The sequence below is a fragment of the Dermochelys coriacea genome, chromosome 3 (assembly GCF_009764565.3).
Source record: "Dermochelys coriacea isolate rDerCor1 chromosome 3, rDerCor1.pri.v4, whole genome shotgun sequence".
NCBI classification, from domain to species: domain Eukaryota; kingdom Metazoa; phylum Chordata; order Testudines; family Dermochelyidae; genus Dermochelys; species Dermochelys coriacea.
Genome location: NC_050070.1, coordinates 11,000,925 through 11,020,609, shown reverse-complemented (window position 1 = coordinate 11,020,609; position 19,685 = coordinate 11,000,925). Strand labels below are relative to the sequence as shown.

General features: G+C 44.1%; 1 long non-coding RNA gene across 1 annotated transcript; it reads right to left on the bottom strand.

The window, feature by feature from the left end:
• Window positions 1-7,488: 7,488 nt before the first annotated feature.
• On the bottom strand, window positions 7,489-14,936 carry LOC119853513. The gene is made up of 4 exons (XR_006279681.1): window positions 14,815-14,936; window positions 13,965-14,052; window positions 12,451-12,580; window positions 7,489-7,709 (listed from the first exon to the last, which is right to left on the bottom strand). It is a non-coding gene; the product is annotated as an uncharacterized LOC119853513 (long non-coding RNA).
• Window positions 14,937-19,685: the final 4,749 nt, after the last annotated feature.

Genomic DNA, 19,685 nt, shown 5'->3' with positions numbered 1-19,685 from the left:
GGGTCTTGACTCCCTCTCCCAGGCCTTAGGGGGCTGCAGCAGGGTCCAGTTACCCCCATTCATTCTGGGGAGGTGGCTGCTAGAGCCCCTCACACCCCCTCTGTCTTTTCTCCGGCTGGGTGTTGCAGGGGGGGAGGTGAGAAGCAGTGGTACCATCCCATCCCCATTGCTCACAGATGGGATGGGGGAGCCACCATCAGCTGTTGGGCTCTTTAGCTCCTTCCTCCTCCCACCCCTCCTGTGAGAACTGGTTCAGGTTGCTGGGGGAGAAGGAGAAGGAGAGGGAGAGGGAGAAGGAGAGATCTCTGTCTGCTGCAGCTCCGATTGCTTCTTCTGTCCCAAAAGGAGTGCAAGTTCTTCTGGAGCCCGCACCCTGGTCACTTAGAACATACAGGGGAACTGGGTTTAGTTAGAGTAGGAGGGAACTAGGCAGTCTGGGTTTGAAAGTTTAATGGGGATCATTTGCACCTGTAATGAGGTAATTAGCGCACCAGCTGGCTAGTGAACAAAGGAAAGCAAGCTTCTAAAATGCTGACCAAGGAGCAGGCAAGGTCCCTTCTATCTGCCACTACATTGTGCTGTACCAGGAGCATAAGGCAAGAAATAATAACTTAAACGTGCCCTCGGTGCTGTTCAAACCCCAGGAGAACTTACAAGCCAGGGTTTATGCAAGGGGAAGATACATACAGTTTGGTAGTAGTCATCTGCCAATCTTTTTCCATTCTAAGATCTTCTCACATGGTTGCCCATTTCTGGAAAGGTTTTTTCTTTGGGAGAAACATTCTATGCTCTCTCTATGACTAAAGGGGGATTTTTGGGGAGAGTCTGAGCAAAATTCACTCAGCTATAGTTGGTTTATGTGTGTGACACAAGTTCAGCTCACTTCTGGGACGTGGCCTCTATCAAAACCAGAGACTCTGGGGCTTGTGACCAGCAATCATGGGAAATATAGAATGTTAAGAAAGCTGGGTGTGAGAGACCTGCTCCCCTCAGTCTGAGGGGAGTTGGTAGGACCTGCTGAAACCCCTATAGGAAGGAGAAGAGAAGAGAAGGACAGGAGGGGCGATCTTACCAAAGAGTTTAAGAATGAAGCCTGGAAGCCTGGGATGATCTGAGCAAAGAACATTTTGGAAGATTGATGTAAAATGGCTGAAGGGGAGACATGCCCATGCAGAAAAGGATCTGGGTATTACAGTGGATGAGAAGCTGGATATAAGTCAACAGTGTGCCCTTGTTGCCAAGAAGGCTAACGGCATATTGGCGGCATTAGTAGGAGCATTGCCAGCAGATCGAGGGAAGTGATTATTCCCCTCTATTCAGCACTTGAGAGGCCACATCTGGAGTACTGCATCCAGTTTTGGGCCCCCCACTACAGAAAGAATGTGGACAAATTGGAGATAGTCCAACGGAGGGCAATGAAAATGATTAGGGGACTGGGGCACGTGACTTACGAGGAGAGGCTGAGGGAACTGGACTTGTTTAGTGTGCAGAAAAGAAGAGCAAGGGGGGATTTGATAGCAGCCTTCAACTATCTGAAGGGCGGTTCCAAAGAGGATGGAGCAAGGATGTTCTGGGAGGCAGATCACAGAACAAGGAGCAATGGTCTCAAGATGCGGTGGGGGAGGTCTAGGTTGGATATTAGGGAAAACTATTTCACTAGGAGGATGGTGAAGCACAGGAATGGGTTACCATGGGAAGTGGTGGAATCTCCATCCTTACAGGTTTTTAAAGCCCAGCATGATGAAGCCCTGGATGGGATGATTTAGTTGGGGTAGGTCCTGTTTTGAGCAGGGGTTGGACTAAATGACCCCCTCAGGTCCCTTCCAACCCTTCATTTATTCCTTACACTTCTTACAAATCTGTTTGTGTGGTTATGAGAGCTAGGTTCAGTCACAGCCTGACCATATGGTATGTAGTCTTTGCCACAGAACTGAGGAGCACCTAGACTCTCCCCACTGCTCTGAAACCTCCCAACCCCCATGACTCCTTCTCTTGTCCCAGAGCACCCAGACATGGCTAGAGCCAGCAGTTTCCCCTCACAGAACTTAAAATAACACAAAACCTCTAAACCTTTCACTGTGCACATGGGAGTTCTGAGAGATTCCCCAAAACAAGGCCACATTGAGGAGAAGAGAAGGATTCCGGCTAAGCTGCTTTAAGGTTAAAGCCCGAGTCTGCTCCCTGTTACACTGACAGATGTAAACCAGAAGTGACTCCACTGAATCCATCATTGTTACACTGGTGTGAAACTTTCATAATGGAGATATGAATTGGGTCCATGATTTCTATGAAAATACTAGAACATGTTTACAAAAGGGAAATGTCTCAGCTATTTCAGCTGATCACATGATCTCCCCAAAGCCTTATCCGATCCCATGTTGAGATCTGTCCCAGATGTCTGCCAGTTGCCAAAGGGAAAACTTGAGTGAATGAGCTGAGCAGGATTTCACCCTTTCAGGGTCAGAGCTCCTCAACTGTAAAATTGGGTTAATAATATGGTCTCTGTCTTGACTTTTTTATGGCAAGCCATTTGAAGCAGACACTGTCTTTAACTAGGTAAATGTACAGTGCCTAGCACAATGGGGCTTTGCTCTAGATTGAGGCCTCTAAGCCGGACCATAATAATAGCTGGTAGGGTCTGAACAAAAATTACCTGGTGCTCCATAGTAACACTCAGTCATTGACAACAACAACCTGTATTTTGGCAGACCTTAGGGATAGGCCACATTAACTCGGGGAGGGGAGGGATAGTTCAGTGGTTTGAGAATTGGCCTGCTAAACCCAGGGTTGTGTGTTCAATCCTTGAGGGGGCCATTTAGGGATAGGGCAAAAATTGGGGATTGGTCCTGCTTAGATAATATACCCACTGAGTTTGGCATGGGGTAGAATTCATGGAGGGTTCTCTAAAGCCCTCAAGCCAGCAAGGCACCTGAGATGTAACCTGGAGAAGAAGTCAATTTCAACCTGACATGCCCACAGCCTCTGAGCACACTCTGGAGTTAGACCCCACCTCCTGAGCTATCAAACTCTCCTTACACCCTAAGAACAGCTTCAACCACTCTTAGCTGCCCAAATCCTCTAAACCCAATCCCCACCTCCTGCTAATGCCAAGTGTCCGTAAGTGCATGGCTACACGGGAGGCAGAGATGTAACTTTGGCTAGCCACCCGAGTATCTGTGTCGGGTTTCAGAAGGGATCACACACCAGCTGGCCAGCTAGTGCTGCCACAGCTACATTTCTACTTTTTATGCCCTAGCTGAAGCAGAACTAGTGCAGGTGCATCTACCTGAGCTGGAAATTACACCTCAAGCTTCGGTCTAAAGACACTCTTACATGGATGCCAGAGTTGATAAGCTCTGCGTGGTTGGGGAAGGGAGAGGTCAAGGGTTCATAATCCATGATCTAGCAACCTTTCCAAAGTGTCTTTCACTGGCACTCCTGACTCTCAACCACTCCATGACAGCAGCATCAGAAACATGATCCCTCTAGTTGAACATCATCCTTCAAGTAGGAACCTGCTGTCTCACATTGCCGCCTGCTGGATTTTAGTGACAGAACAATGAAGACAACTAGAGAATGGCGACAGCCTCTGACAAATTAAAAAGAAAAGGAGTACTTGTGGCACCTTAGAGACTAACAAATTTATTAGAGCATAAGCTTTCGTGAGCTACAGCTCACTTCATCGGATGCATTTGGTGGAATGCATCCGATGAAGTGAGCTGTAGCTCACGAAAGCTTATGCTCTAATAAATTTGTTAGTCTCTAAGGTGCCACAAGTACTCCTTTTCTTTTTGCGAATACAGACTAACACGGCTGCTACTCTGAAACCTGACAAATTAAAGCCGTTGTAAATTTTCAAATGTAAATCCCACATATCTAAAGGGTGAAAAAAAATCTACTGTGAATTTCTGATCCATGGTCCAATGGCAGAGGTGAGTTTCAGGGAAACTTGAAGATGGGAATCAGAAATTAATTTTGGGGTTGTTAGAGGACTTTTCCTTCATAGAATCATAGAAGATTAGGGTTGAAAGAGACCTCAGGAGGTCATCTAGTCCAACCCCCTGCTCAAAGCAGGACCAACACCCTCTCCCCTCATTCTTGTCATGCAGACAGAAAGCAAAAGACCAGTAGTTTGAAGTGCAGGCAATGCAATGTTTATTGGGGTTAGTTCCAGCAAGCATGTATTCCATAACCCTGACACTGCAGAGCCTTGTTTCCCAACGTCCCATTCCCAGCTCTGATGCTGCAGAGCCTTGCCTGTATCCCCATTTCCCTATTCCCCATTCCCACCTCCTCCTTCTTAGCAGGTCCAAATATACCTGCAGGGCAAACCCCTAGTCACACCCTTACAATTTATGGTCATGTTCCACGTTGGGGGGTCGTTGGTCTGTGGTCTTCATCCCACCCCTTTGGTACCCCATGGGAGGGGTAAGGAGTGGGGTTGTTTTATGGCCAAGGCCAGGCTTTTCTTTGGCTTTTAGTGTTTTATACCTTCCCCCTCAATTCCCCCGTTGCCCCTCCTAACTGGTTGCTTGACCTTGGCTTGTGAGAAGAGCCAGGTAGCCTTCCAGGTTATGCTCATATATTACATTCCCACCATGCCCTGTAACACTTTAAGTGATCTATCCCTTATCTCTTCCCATTGTACTAAAAGCCCCATCTGGTTGTGGGAAATGCAACACACAGTTTCTTTGTTCATTGTTCTTCACACGTATTAGTATAAGATATAAGAGTAGCAAAAGGTCAAATCCCAAATTCTATCTCAGGCTAACAAAGAAGCCTATATGCTAACAGGGGTATCATGGGACCAATTGAAATAACAGAAATTTTTACCTTTCCTAAATTAGTTCTCACCTTTTTATGGACAATCCTGTGCTTGATTCTGATGTCAGTTACACTGGTTTTATGCTAGTGTAACTATAATGGCTTCAGTGGAGTTAATCCTGATTTACAGCAGTCAATGTAACAGGGAAGTGAATCAGGCATGAGACCTGGATGCAGTTTGGCCAGATTTCCCTTTTCTCCCCAATGTAGAAGATGAGGTTTTGGAGCAGAGAGGTGTGGAGGGAGGGGTGTGTGTGTCTAAGGTGCCATGGAACTCCATGGTGGGTGTGACACACTGTACAGTCAGTCTGTGACCTGAACCCAGTCCCCCTGATACCACCAACTCAAAGGATTTGTAACAATGATAACAAATAGAAATTACCCACAGGAGCTCATTGAAACCTTCAGAGATATGTGGACCATGGTTTAAAAATACCTAGGTGTTGAAACAACATGTGAGAGGGATGTTTTAAGGGCATTTTATTTTTAATTTTAAAAAAGAAAAACTAAATGGCTCTCAAAGGACACTGTGACGGTGCACCCCATAAGGCTTTATGGAAATATGCTGATGAATGTATATTTGACATAACTGGAATATGTTGTATGCTACTGTCATAAATATAAAGGGAAGGGTAACCACCTTTCTGTATACAGTGCTATAAAATTCCTCCTGGCCAGAGGCAAAACCCTTTCACCTGTAAAGGGTTAAGAAGCTAAGGTAACCTAGCTGGCACCTGACCCAAAATGACCAATGAGAGGGCAAGATATTTACAAATCTGGAGTGGGGGGGGACAAAGGGTCTGTCTGTGTGAAGCTTTTGCTGGGAACAGATGAAGAATGTAGTCTTAAAACTCATGTTAAGTTAATAAGTAATCTAGCTAGAAATGCGTTAGATTTCCTTTTGTTTAATGGCTGGTAAAATAAACTGTGCTGGATTGAATGTATATTCCTGTTTTTGTGTCTTTTTGTAATTTAAGGTTTTGCCTAGAGGGAATCTCTATGTTTTGAATCTGATTACCCTGTAAGGTATTTACCATCCTGATTTTACAGAGGTGATTACTTTACCTTTTACCTTTTCTTTAATTAAAATTCTTCTTTTAAGAACCTGATTGATTTTTCATTTTTCTTAAGATCCAAGGGTTTGGATCTTTGTTCACCTGTACAATTTGGTGAGGATTTTTATCAAGCCTTCCCCAGGAAATGGGGTGTAGGGCTTGGGGGGATATTTTGGGATAAGAAGTTTCCAAGTGGGCTCTTTCCCTGTTCTTTGTTTAACACGCATGGCGGTGGCAGCATTCTGTTCAAGGACAAGGCAAAGTTTGTACCTTGAGGAAGTTTTTAACCTAAGCTGGTAAGAATAAGTTTAGGGGGTCTTTCATGCAGGTCCCCACATCTGTAGCCTAGAGTTCAGAGTGGGGAAGGAACCTTGACAGCTACATATGCCTTGTAACATATTCCAGTAAAGGTTATGATCTACTGAATCTATTCATCCTATTTGTATGCATGTATCATTTTTGTATTCAAAGTTATGAATATTGGTTGTGTACTTCCTTGATTTTTAAGTAGCTTTAGTAAAGCATTTGGTCAGCTTCTTGAGAAAGGAATGTGCAAATTAAGTACCCAGTCAAGAAGCACTTAACGAACAATGGATCTTGGAAGGCTCCAATCCACATAAGAAGTCTTCCTGAAGACATTCAAGATAGCACGTGGGCAATGGCTGATGCCTGTAAAAACTGAGTCATACATGGACATATGACTTACTCAAGTGACTCCAAAACTCCATTTTGTAGCTAGATTCTATACAGGGGGAGGGAGGGGTGTCCACCCATAAGAGAAAGTCTATTTAAACCCCTGGGAGACCCCTCCATTTTATCTTCACTTGGCTCAAGAGATAGCCTCTCCACCCCCAAGGATATCTGAAAGAAACTGGACCAAAGGATAGTAACTACAGGGGGTGTGAGTGATCGCTGGACCCAGACTAAAAGGAGACTAATCTGTAAAAGGAAGCTTACTTGAATTCCTCTGAGGGTGAGGTTTTTATCTGTATTCAGTTTTCTTATTGTATTAGACATAGACTTGCATGTTCTATTTTATTTTACTTGGTAATTCACTTTGTTCTGTCTGCTATTACTTGGAACCACTTAAATCTGACTTTCTGTATTTAATAAAATAACTTTTTACTTATTAATTAACCCAGAGTATGTATTAATACCTGGGGGCGGGGGGGGGGGGGACAGCTGTGCATACCTCTCTATCAGTGTTATAGAGGGCAAACAATTTATGAGTTTACCCTGTATAAGCTTTATACAAGGTAAAACAGATTTGTTTGGGATTTGGACCCCATTAGAAGTTGGACAGGAACACTTCTTAAGCTGCTTTCAGTTTAAACCTACAGTTTAGAGGGCATGATTCAGACCTGGGTCTGGGTTTGCAGCAGGCTAGTGGGCCTGGCTCAAACCAGGCAGGGCACTGAAATCCCAAGCTGGAAGGGCAGGGAAAGCAGGGGCAGAAGTAGTCTTGGCACATCAGTTGGCAGCCCCAAGGGGGTGTCTGTGATCCAACCCATCACAGAGACAAATTATAGAAACAGATCATTTGCTTCCCACCAACACACACACACACACACACACACACACACACACACACACACACAGTTCAACAAGATTATCTCAAACCAACTTGCTTTTATTAAAAGGAAAGTAACAAATCTTATATGGGGGATACAAGGGCTCCCTTCTGGAATTTCTCCAGCTCATAAGGTTCTTTAGAGCCTAAACAAACAGTACTTCAGAGTTCTCTTGAAGTAGGATCCAATGATTTTAGAAGCAAATGGCTGTCTCCCAGATTCCCAGATATCCTGCCTAGACAATGAAAATCACAGTCCCCTGTAGAAAAAAAAGAGAATCAGATTTTGTTAATGTTTTCCTGTAGAACAGGGATAATATGAAGTTTTATTTCAAATCAAGAGGCACAAGTGGAATCCCCCTGTCATTGTGTGGTGAGTGAAGGGGTTCCTGGTTAACTCTGGCACAGGGAATTCATTTCCCTACTGCAACATACTGTTACAGAATTTTAAGAGGGATAGTTTTATGTATCTAAACAGGCGAACAGGCTGCCTATAAAAACTGTACTGCAGAAAAACGTAACTCACATCCAGATACATTTGTTCTATTAAAGACACCTTGAGCACAGCTGAAGCTAAAATGAGAGCTAATTAATTCAGTGATAAATAACTTCATCCTTTAGGGATGAAGGGAATAAGGGAAATTCCAAGTCTCAGTGAAGGCTGACTTTGTTCGGGTGACAATTGCATACTAGGGCCACTCCAGCCTACCTCTCTAGTTTTCACTGTGCAACCCCAAGGGACTCCTAGCTTCACATCTCCTGCCCTAAATCTGTGTCCCTGGTGTTTTAGTAGGGGGAGAAAATCTCTCACCCTCCCAACTCCTTCTTGGGGAGCTGTGCTTGATACAACAATATGACCAAACTAGGCCTCCTGTAAAATTAATGACAGATACGGTCTAAAACAATAAAAGCAGGAATAGAAATGGCTAGAGAAATGCAGAGTTGCCACATTAACTTTCTATAGCAACCTTAACATAAGAACATAAGAACGGCCCTACTGGGTCAGACCAAGGGTCCATCTAGCCCAATATCCTGTCTTCTGACATTGGCCAGTTCCAGGTCCCCCAGAAGGAATGAACACAACAGGTAATCATCAAATGATCCATGCCAGTCACTCATTCCCAGCTTCTGGCAAACAGAGGCTAGGGACACCATTCCTCCCCATCCTGGCTAATAGCCATTGATGGACCTATCCTCCATTAATTTATCTAGTTTTTTTTTTAACCCTGTTATGGTCTTGGCCTTCACAACATCCTCTGGCAAGGAGTTCCACAGGTTGACTGTGTGTTGTGTGAAGAAATACTTCCTTTTATTTGTTTTAAACCTGCTGCCTATTAATTTCATTTGGTGATCCCTAGTTCTTGTGTTATGAGAAGTAGTAAACAACACTTCCTTATCTACTTTCTCTACACCATCTAAACTTTGATGTTTAAAACATTAAAAAACCACTTATGAATAGTGTTCACATTGACACAGAGGTGAAAGTAAGCCAGTATGGTCCGGTACAGCATACCGGCAAGAGCCAGTACGCTGTGCCGGACCGGCTTCCCCGGCAGTGATTTAAAGGGCCTGGTGCTCCTGCCACTGCGGGGAGCCCCGGGCCCTTTAAATCATCTCCAGAGCTCTGGCAGTGGGGCTCGGGTGGCGCTTTAAAGGGCCCAGGGCTCCCCGCAGTGGAAGGACCTCCCAGGCCCTTTAAAGCACTGCCGGAGCACAGCTGACAGAGCCAGGCTCAGGTGGGGATTTAAAGGGACCGGTGCTCCTGCCACTGTGGGGAGCCCCAGGCCCTCTAAAATCCCGCTTGAGCCCCGGCTGCCGGAGCCCCAGGGCTCTGGCAGCTGGGCTCCAGCAGGGATTTAAAATGCCCAGAGCTCTGCGGCGGCCAGAGCCTGGGCCCTTTAATTCACCCATGAGCCCCGGGCCCCTCAGCTGCCTCTGCAGCTGGTAGCTCCAGGGTGATTTAAAGGCCCCAGGGCTCCCAGACAGAGCCCCAGGGCCTTTAAATTGCCCCTTCCGGTTGAAGCCACGCCCCTTCTGGTTGAGGCCACGCCCCCACTCAGGACTCTGGCATACCAGTAAGTCCTTTAAGTTACTTTCACCCCTGCATTGACATCACCAAGATTTTTATAATTATCTTCCTTTATCTTCATAAGGGGGCAATCATGGGCTAGGAATCTGTACTGAGCTGCTTTAAGGACTGAAAGATTCATCTGCTCTTAAATGATTTTAAATCCTGGGTGGATTGGTGCTGTTTTACTTATATGGAACGGTGAGCACTTCCAATAGCATGCAGGTCTCACCCACTGGTCAGCATGTGTTACGTGTCCCCTCTGTGCCTGATCTACAGAGAATGGGAGTCTGTTACAGGCCCAGTTAGAGAGCTCCTCTTGTGCTTTACTTCAGAGGTTTCTGCTTTAATCCCCAATCTGTTGGGCAAGATAGCCCCTAGCACATGTCTGTGTTCTACAGCATCTCCAGTCTGTAAGATCTCCCACCCATGAACAATGATACTCTTAATCCAGCTCCTGATGTGCATTAGTATTTGCAACATTTGGACCCACATATACCATAGGGAAGCCCAGTGAAATGCTGCATTGTGTCTGTCTGGCTGCACTTTTAATTAATGTGTAAGCTTCCACTTGAATATTTTTAACACTGGGTTGGTGGTGTGGACTTGAGTGAGGACTGAGACATGCACCCAATTAAATGTTCTGCCAGTTTTGAGTTAACTAGTTTGAAAATACTTTACCTTATTTACTTTTTTACCTTTTCTGCACAGCACAAACTTACATTCACCCTCAGGTGTCAGTAACCTCCAAACTCTTAGGCTTTTCTTTGTCATAAAGCTTTAGCTTTACAGTTTTAAAGCCTTATAAATATTCAGTTGATGCAGACAGCAGCCATTTTGTTCCCAGAATTTGGACCATATGATCATCTAGTCTGACCTCATGCCATAGCATTTCCTCCAGTTACCCCCTCTATTCAGCCCAGTAACATGTATTTGATTCTCTTCCAGAAAGGCATCCAGCCGTGATATGAAGACACCAAGCAATGGAGAATACACTATTTCCTTTGGCCGTTTGTTCCCTCACTATTAAAAATTTGTGTCTTATTTCTAACTTGAAATTGTGTGGCTTCAGCTGTCAGCCATTGGATCTTGTTCTGCCTTCGCTGCTAGATCAAAGAGCCCTTGAGAAGCTGGTATTATCTCCCTGTGACTGTGCTTATGTAACGCCAACAAACCCCGGTCGTTGGTGGGCAGGATCGAACCAGGGACCTCAGGAGCTTAGTGCATGAGCCTCTACAGCATGAGCTAAAAGCCAACTGCCTGTTAGCTAAGGCTGTAGAGCAGACTCATTAATTGCTCTCTAAGTGGTCTCGGTGCCACTAGATGGGACAGAAAACCACAACCAGGAGGAGTGTGGGTTACACGTATACACTTTAATCAAGTCACTGGACACACCCACATACAACGATGAATCCCCATTGACAACTATTTTAGGTTGTATATTGTATTATATGTGTGCTTTAATGAGGTTCTATGGTGCTAGGTTTTTACTCGGAAACATGTGCAGTGCTAAGTCAAACTGTTTGCAATAACAATTGTTACACGTACACAGTTACCTTTCTCAACTAAAGTTGTAATGTCATCCAAAAATTACATTAGGTTTGTTTATCAAGTCCTAATATCCTAAAAGACCTGCTGAGTGACATCAACTATATTCTTAATCTTTAATTCTTCATTGATGGAGTCATTTTCCCATTATTTTGCTGGGAACTGATGTCAGACTAATTGTTACCCAGATCATCCCACCTGCCCTTGTTACATATTGGCAGAACGTTAACATTCTTCTGGTCTTCTGGAATCTCCCCAACATTTCAAAATTTGTTACCAATGGTCAATGGAATAGAGCTCCCTTCAGCCAGTTCTTTGAGGATTCCATAATGGAAATTATCCAGCTCTGCTGATTTAAAAAATATTTATCCCTAGTAGATGTTATTTAACATCTTCCTTATTTCCTAATGGATAGATAGTAGTCACCATCTTCATGTATTATCAGTGCATCAGCCTGCTTCTTTCCAAATACAGAACGGAACATGTCTGCCTTTTCTACCTCATTATAAACAATATTATCGCCATCTAGGAATGGGCCCATACGATTGTTAGGATTTCTTTTCTCCTAGATTTTTTTTTAAAATGCCATTTTATTCTTAGCCCTGCCAGCCATGGATTCTTCCACAATGTCCTTAGCTTCCCCTTTCACAAGGCTAAACTTCATCACTTCTAATGTAGATTGACTGTTATCCATTTCCCCTGTTTCCCATTTGGTATAGATACTATTTTATTTCTAATTGTTGCCTTCACTTCCCCTGCAGACTGATACAAAGTAGACCCAGGGTCTGCACTCACTCTTCCAGATTTTTGTTTTTCCTACTTGACTTCCCTATTCTAAAATATAAAAGCAATGTAGATAATGGGGTGCTTGGGTGCCAACTCCTGCCCATATATGAAACTTCAGCAGCAGATGGAGACTGTACAAGAATCATAAAGGGACTTGGATGTGGGAGACTTTCCCAAAGCATGAGCAACTCATGGCTGCCATAATAGGTCACTGCTGTCCCTGTTGCAAGCATTGGAGCTGGGGTGGTGCTGGAGACGTTGACAGAGGATGTCAGGTCTATGGAGGAATCCCTGTAGCACTGAGCACTGCAGAGACTCTGGGCTGCTCCATGCTGTGGAGTAGTCCACAGGCAGCCTGGGTAAGGCTGCTGTTTGTAAGAGCAGCCAGAGGAATGGTTCTCATACATGTTGGGGCCAGTCCAGCTCTCAGGTGGCCTAGAATGTGGGCAGCACAGATGTTGCTTGAAGCCTCCTTTGCCTCTGGGCTGGGCCATGTGTGCGAAGCCTCCGAGAGCATTAAACAGCTTGGATGTAAGAAGGAGAGGAACAAATATTTCTGTTCACACTGCAATGTCTGCCTTGTGGAATGCTGAACTTACCTTTCACAGCAAACACCACCGTTGAAGCATCTTCCAATGAGTGTCCTCATAAATGGGGGACATCTCAGATAGAAACAGGTACCCCCCTGGAGTATACATCTCCTGTTGAAATTCTGAGCCTGGGAGAATTCTGCAGAAAGGAAAAGAGTCATCCTCATTCTGCAGAGCAGGGCAAATTAGGGCTTTATTTCCAGGATGACAGGCATTTCCTATTTACTTTCACCTGTTCAAGTCAGCCCAATTATTTGCCAGTGCAAAAGTTTATCACAGCTTCATTACTACTTGAATGGTTGTAGTTCTGTACAAATTCAGTGGCTGACTCTAAGAAGGGAACAGAGTGAGTTAATTAAACGGGCCGCTGGCTTTCAGAGGTATAGTTCTCCAATCTGCAGCCTGATCATGGACATCCTTTGCTGCCCATGCCTTTAACGAGTGAAAAGCAAGTAGCTGCCCACATCTCCACCTTCCTTTGGTGGCTGCTGCTGTGGGTTTGATTCCCCCTGGCTCTGACTGTGATGTGCTAGGCAGTATCATCAGTGCAATTTGGCTAAGTGGTGTTTAACTTGTTCAGCACTGGTTTGGATGACTACAGCTTTTTGAAAGAGAAGGGCTTGAAAAAGTCTGACTGTCTGTGAAACTGTAGATTTTTTTTTTCTGAAGAGTCACTTAGGAATAGTTTCTTGATGACCAATTGCCACTCTCCGGTTATACCTGTAGGACTTATTGTTTTGAAAATGCAGCCCAAATGTGCACAGTCATAGCTTGTAGAATAGTTAGGTTAGAACATTTTTAATTGGAGGTCACTGGGCAACTGAAACGGGTACATTGTTACAGCTGCAAACACTGTCCCACGCTGATGATATCATTTCTAAGAACAAAGCTAAGCACATAGTTGTGGTAGGTTCTGAGAGAGAGTGGGGCTAAAACACTGAGATGAAGAGACCTTGGTTCTGTTCCCAGCTGTGTAATGTCTCAGGGGGACATGAGGCCTGACTTTATAATACAAGTTGTGAAAGGCACAGAATTACTAACACTAGCCAGCAGATGATACATTGTAAGTTACAGTCTTCTAGCTCCCAGCCCTACGCAACTTCTCCTAGACCAAAGGTATATTGAACAGGGTTGGCATGAGTTCATTTTGTCTGTATACCATCCAGTTAATCAATTGTGTGATTTCCTATTTCAGGAAGAGTGCATGCAGTAGTGGTAGACTGTGGAGTAGTAAAAGCAGCAAGCCCCTAAAAGATCTGAGAAAAACATGATGGAAATATTTTTTCTCCCCACTGGTCATAATTAGGTCAAATCTCAATGATTTTCACTGGGGGCAGCAAAGACACATCCCTGACCTCAGGATAATTCCTCTCAAATTTCATGTATTGTCTGCAAGCTGAAGGAGATGCTAGAGCTCTTAAGAAAACATCAGAAACGTTTTTCTAATAGAAAGGATTAGACAACCTTACTATGTGCTCCCAGATACCCCTCTGTATCATCCCTCATTTTCATTTACATCTTACCTGTTGCATCCTGGTGCACCAGAAAGAAGACAGCAAAGAGCAGATAAAGGATCTTCATGGATGAAGGTTGGTCAGGAACTCAGTGTCACTGGAGAGAAGAGACACAAAGACAGAGAGGAGACAGAGTCCTGTATTTATAGGTCATTGGGAAATAGTGAGCTTTTTCTCTCCTCCACCCTCCTCTGTCTCTCTTCATTCCCCTCCCTCCTGCCCTGTTCTCTTTCCCTTAACTGCTGTACTGTCTCTCCCTTTCTCCTGTCTCTCCTTGACCCCTTTTCCTTTCAGTCTTCACCTTAACCCCTTCATCTGTTTCTTTCTTGCCTGTTTGCTCTTCTCTCCCTCCCCACCTATTCTCTCCTTCCCACCTTCTCCCTAATTCTTCCCTTTTTTCCTTGTCTTCATCTCTAACTCTGGAAATCCTCCCAAATCGCAGCTCCCACAGCCCTAAGCTTAGTCATCAGAGGGTGATTAACTAACACAGCACTACGGGAGGGACTCACTGTGCATTCGGATAATTAGGATTTCTGGATAAAGGGAATTCAGATAACTGAGATTATCCTGCAGATGGTTTTAACTCAGGTACCTTTAAAATAACCAAGTTTTTATTGGAGTAAACAAAATGCATGGAATTTGGTACTTATCCATTAAAACTGGCATGAAGGTGGGTTCTCCAACCTTGCATCACAGTGACTCCAAATGGATTCTTTAGATAGCTAGAAAGTTCATTCAGAGTTATCACAGCTGTCTTCTTCTTCTCTTTCTGCATCTCACAACCATCTACCTTGACTTTAAAGGAAGAGTTATAAAGACTTTAAAGGGTGAATATAAGAGAAGCGACTTTAGTAGTTACCAGATTTAAGGCACTCTCAGTAGCCAGGTGACGACAATCACACTTGCTGTCTCTCTCATCCAGATATTAGATCTTCAGAGAGAGATGCTTTGACCTAAACTGCCTGTTTAATGCAGTTGCTGAAGGCTTGGTTTCTTGGGAAAGCTGCTGTGGGCCAATCGGAAAGAACCCTGCTTGTGGGGAAAATCTGAACTGCCCTACCACAATTTGGACGTTGGAAATCTTGCTACTTTCTCTCTCTGGAATATCCATGGTGTTTGTGCAAAACATCTTGTGCCATCTCAGATTGTGTAAGACATGTTAGGCCACAGAGGTTTATGTATAATATCATGGAACATATAATGAACACCTGCTGCTTTAGCTCTGATCAGCAACTTACTTCTGTGGGACACCTCTATAGGCCTCTCTGCGGTGCAGTCCTTGGCCAACTTGACACAACTCTGTGTCCTTCTCCCAGGCAGTGTTTTATGTCAGCATTTTGACCTGCCAGCAGAAATGTCCATTTATGTAAAATCACAGTCTTTGATGACTCTATATGGTTTTCATAGTTCATCATGCTGCAAGGAAGTCATTTGACTAATTTGCTTAATGTATTACTAATAAAGTTGATAACTATTAAATCAATATTAAGACAAACTGCTCTACATGGTTTGGTACCAGGAGTTGTGTAATCTCTACATTTTATTTGTGAGATAGTTGGATTGCATCATATGTTTAAAAATACCAATAAATAATACTAGTAATTGTTAAGAATAATAAAATTAAGGTGTATCGGACCCTGTGGTTGTTTATGCCTTATAACATATTATCTGAATTTACCTTTCAGATTTTCACCTTCTTTAATATAAACCAAATATTTTGTTATCTTTGTTAAAATTAGTTCGACATTATAGGTGGCACAGGGAGCAACATCTAAGGTTGAGGTTGCTCGACATTTTCTTTTATATGTCCCTGTTTTCAGTAACTTAGATCTTTGTCAAAGTTGAAGTGTTTAAAGTTTCCTGTGCCAGGATGAAGCAAGGGCATTTGCATTGCATGGAGAATATCTGGGGTGTTTTTTTTTAAGTAATAAGCCTGTATCAAGCTCTGCTGAGGAAAACAACTGGAAAAATGGGCTTTTTGATAATTTAGCCATATCTGAATAGATTTCCATGGAGGTAGTAAAGGAATCTCCCTGCCTACAAAATATCACATTTCTGCTGCAACCCACGGAGGCTTTAGAGCTCTTCAGAAAAAAAATATTGGAAAAAGGTTAATAATGGAAAACTTTAGGCAGCCATATTCTAGGATCACAAATATATCACTGTACTATCCTGGATTTTACTTTCTGCTTACATGCATCCGACGAAGTGGGTATTCACCCATGAAAGCTTATGCTCCAATACGTCTGTTAGTCTATAAGGTGCCACAGGACTCTTTGCCGCTTTTACAGATCCAGACTAACATGGCTACTCCTCTGATGCTAAAATTTCTTGCAAACCAAAAACTGTGATGTTTGGCAGGTTCTAGGCAGAGCCCCCTCCCACAGATGCAGAACAGGAGTGGAGAGCCAGGAGGCAGACCCACTAGTGGAGGACGAGCAGTCAGTTTTGCAACTGTGTGGCACCAATGGGAGGAGGCACCAAGTGTGACTAACTCCAGCAGATACAACTAATACCACAATCATATTATTACATGATATCAAGGCAAATGGTTTACATTTTGGTACAGCTTGGAGTCAACTGCATGCACTCCATTGGTGGGCCAACCACGATTAATGATAATAGTGACTAATTATACTCAATTAAAAATATTGGGCACTCCCATTAGTACCTCCTTCCCAGACCTATCCAAGCTTTTCCCACAATTACTTACCCTCACAACAATCTCTGGAGGGAGGCAAACAGTTACCTGCTGTTCTAATTAGCATGTGCTGCACTCATACAATTATCTTTAACCCTTTAATTATTAAATAAAACTGTTACACTAAGCATACAAATAATACATCTGAAATCAATGTACATTGCAAACCTTCAGAGGTTCCCAACCACCTTCCTACATCCTGCCCTGCAAGCGTCCACAAAGAATGCTGGTGCCTTTCTCTAGCAAAAATATTGAATTGCTAAACAGCCCTCACACAGACCTGAGTTTGCAATACAACATGGCATCAAAGAAGGCCATTGTAATATTGGAGCTCCCTACAAAGGGGCATCACATCATGGAAGAAGGAGAGCGTAGTCCCTCCCCACTCTGCTCTGGTGTCCCTCCATCTGAAATATTGTGTTTAATTCTGAACCCTGACTTACCTGATGGATATTGGCAAACTGGAAAGAGGTCAGAGATCAATAAGAAAAGAACATGGTGCAGGGAGAGAAGCTGAAATGAGATTCAAAATAAAAGACTGTACATGTATCATTTGGCAAGTCAACCACACAAGCAGAGTGGGACTGATAATAGCCTAGAGATATTTATACGATGTGAACATGTGAACACTGCACGTGGACAAACATTATTTTAGTCTGAAAATAGGGGATCTGATAAAGTCTGTGGATTAGAACTGTGCTAAGTTTTCAGATTTAGACCTTCCATATCTGAAAGGTTAAAAAAGAAAGCAAACGGCCTGAAATTTCTGATTCCTGGTTCCATGGCAGAACCCAGGGAACTTTTGGGGTGGGATCAGATAAAGCTTTTGGGGGATGTGACAGATTGAAATAGCTGAAGCATTTCCCTTTTGTAAACATCTTCTAGTCTTTTTATAGAAAATCATGGACCTCATTCTGATCTCCCTTATGCCAGTGTAACACCGGTGTATCTATGATGGTTTCAGTGCAGTTACTCCTGATTGACACCTGTCACTTTAATGGAGAGCAGAATCAGGCCTTAGTCCTTAAAGCAGCTTGGCCTGATTCCTTCTATTCTCCTCTTTGTGGCCTTGTTTTGGGGAATCTCTCAGAGCTCCCTGGGTTCCATGTGCACAATGAAAGTTTTAGAGGGGTTGTGCTGTCATTTTAATTTTTGTAAGGGAACTTGCTGGATATGGCCATGTCCAGAGACTCTGGCAGAAGAGAAGGTGGACTTGGGACTGGGGAGGTTTCAGAGGAGGGGGAACATCTTGGTGTCATGGAGCACCAAAGTAGGGGTTACACACAGACAGCCAAACTGTGACTGAATTCAGCTCTGATAACAACAGAAAACACATTAATCCCTGTTGAATGCTAAATATACACATAGGTGTTTAGGCCACCATAGTCTATGCAGCTGTTTTTGTTTCTATGAGCACATGTGGATAGATCTGTATGTATGTCTTACACCTGCTACTAATCCTTTTGGTTTGTTGTTTGGAAGAGCAGTTGGTTCTGTCACAACTTGACTGTTTAATTTCTAACCCCCATGTTATTGCTCCATGGTGTTGTATTCACAGCTTACAAATGGAGAAGTTAGATTAAAAAAAACCATAAAAGACTCTTGTTGGAAGGTTGAAAGACAGCTCTATTTCATAGAATTCAGAACGATAACAGATAACAAAAAAATGAAGAGAGACAAAGCAGGCTGCTCCTTAAAACAGAGAGGCTCAGCTCAACTCACCTTATTCTAGGCCGGCTCTCTGCTGACTGATGGCTCAGGACACATATTGCACACTTCCCTGCAGAGCCCCCTCGCCTGCAAGCAGGACCAGGATACCCCTTACAAACTAAAACTGATAGCTTGTAACTTTAACTCAGTTTACAGTAAACCACACATGGCAGCCAGATTTCTACTCCTATTATTATAATCAAGAATGACAGGAAAGCACCATGGGACATGTGTGTTGGATCCTCTGTGCTGTATGCCAGCCCTGGCTCTGTGCAGCCCAGCCTGAACCTCTGCATGCTGCCAGTGGCTTCACTGCCAGCACTTCTGCCACACAGCCCTCCCCCTTCACTTCCACATGGGTCTCTGTACAGCTCTGAGGGCACCAGTCTCCACAGAGTGGCTAAATCCTAGTTCTGCCACTTTCCCTCCCATAGCACCTGGGGCTTATTCCCTCCAAAGGAGACTTTGTGTGACCACACCTGGGAGCTCCACAGCACCCAGATCTCCTGTCCAATGCCAGATGCTCTGCAGCAGGGTCTCTTATAGCCAAGCCCAGGGGAAGGATGGGATTTCCATGTGTTCAGTGGAAGGCCCCCTCCCTCTCAGTAAACACTCCATGCCCATCCTCCCCACACATCCCTGTCTCTGCTTTCCCTGGGCAGGAACCTGGCACAGCCCTACTCCCCTTACAACTATCTCTCTCCAGTAACTGGTCTCCCAGATTTCATGCCTGGCTCGTCTTTTCCTGGTCATAAAAATCACCTGCCTTGCCCTTCAAAGCCCCAGCTCCCTGCTAGGTCTCCCAGTCAAGGAGTCAGCTCAGTCTGGTTCCCCCCCCACAAATCCCCAGCACTCACATCCCCACTCCACCCAAATTCCTAGCTCCCTCAGGCAGCTCCCTCCCTATTCCAACCCCACAGGAGGGCCCTAGTCATTGCCAGTGTGGCCCATGTCTGGGAATGAGGCCTGCAGCATCTTCAGTACCCCAAGGTGACTGCTTCCAGGGGCGTCGACCCGTGATCCCTTCCTTGTATCTGTGCCTCCCCCTAATCCCACACCAGGTGTCTCATCTTCCCAACAGCCACCCCATGTAACTCGTTCCCCTCTAGTTTCCACACCATGTGCCTTAATAAAAATCATAATTGGATACCAATTCTCTAGTCTGTACTTTGGCTAAGTAATAAAGACCCTAATAACAGTGAGAAACCTAATATAAGCAATGAGTGAATTAAAATTATTTAGAAAACATCAGTTTTAAAAAATATTTCTTGCTTCACACCGTAGCGCTCCCCAAAATTGTCCTAGGACATATATGGTGA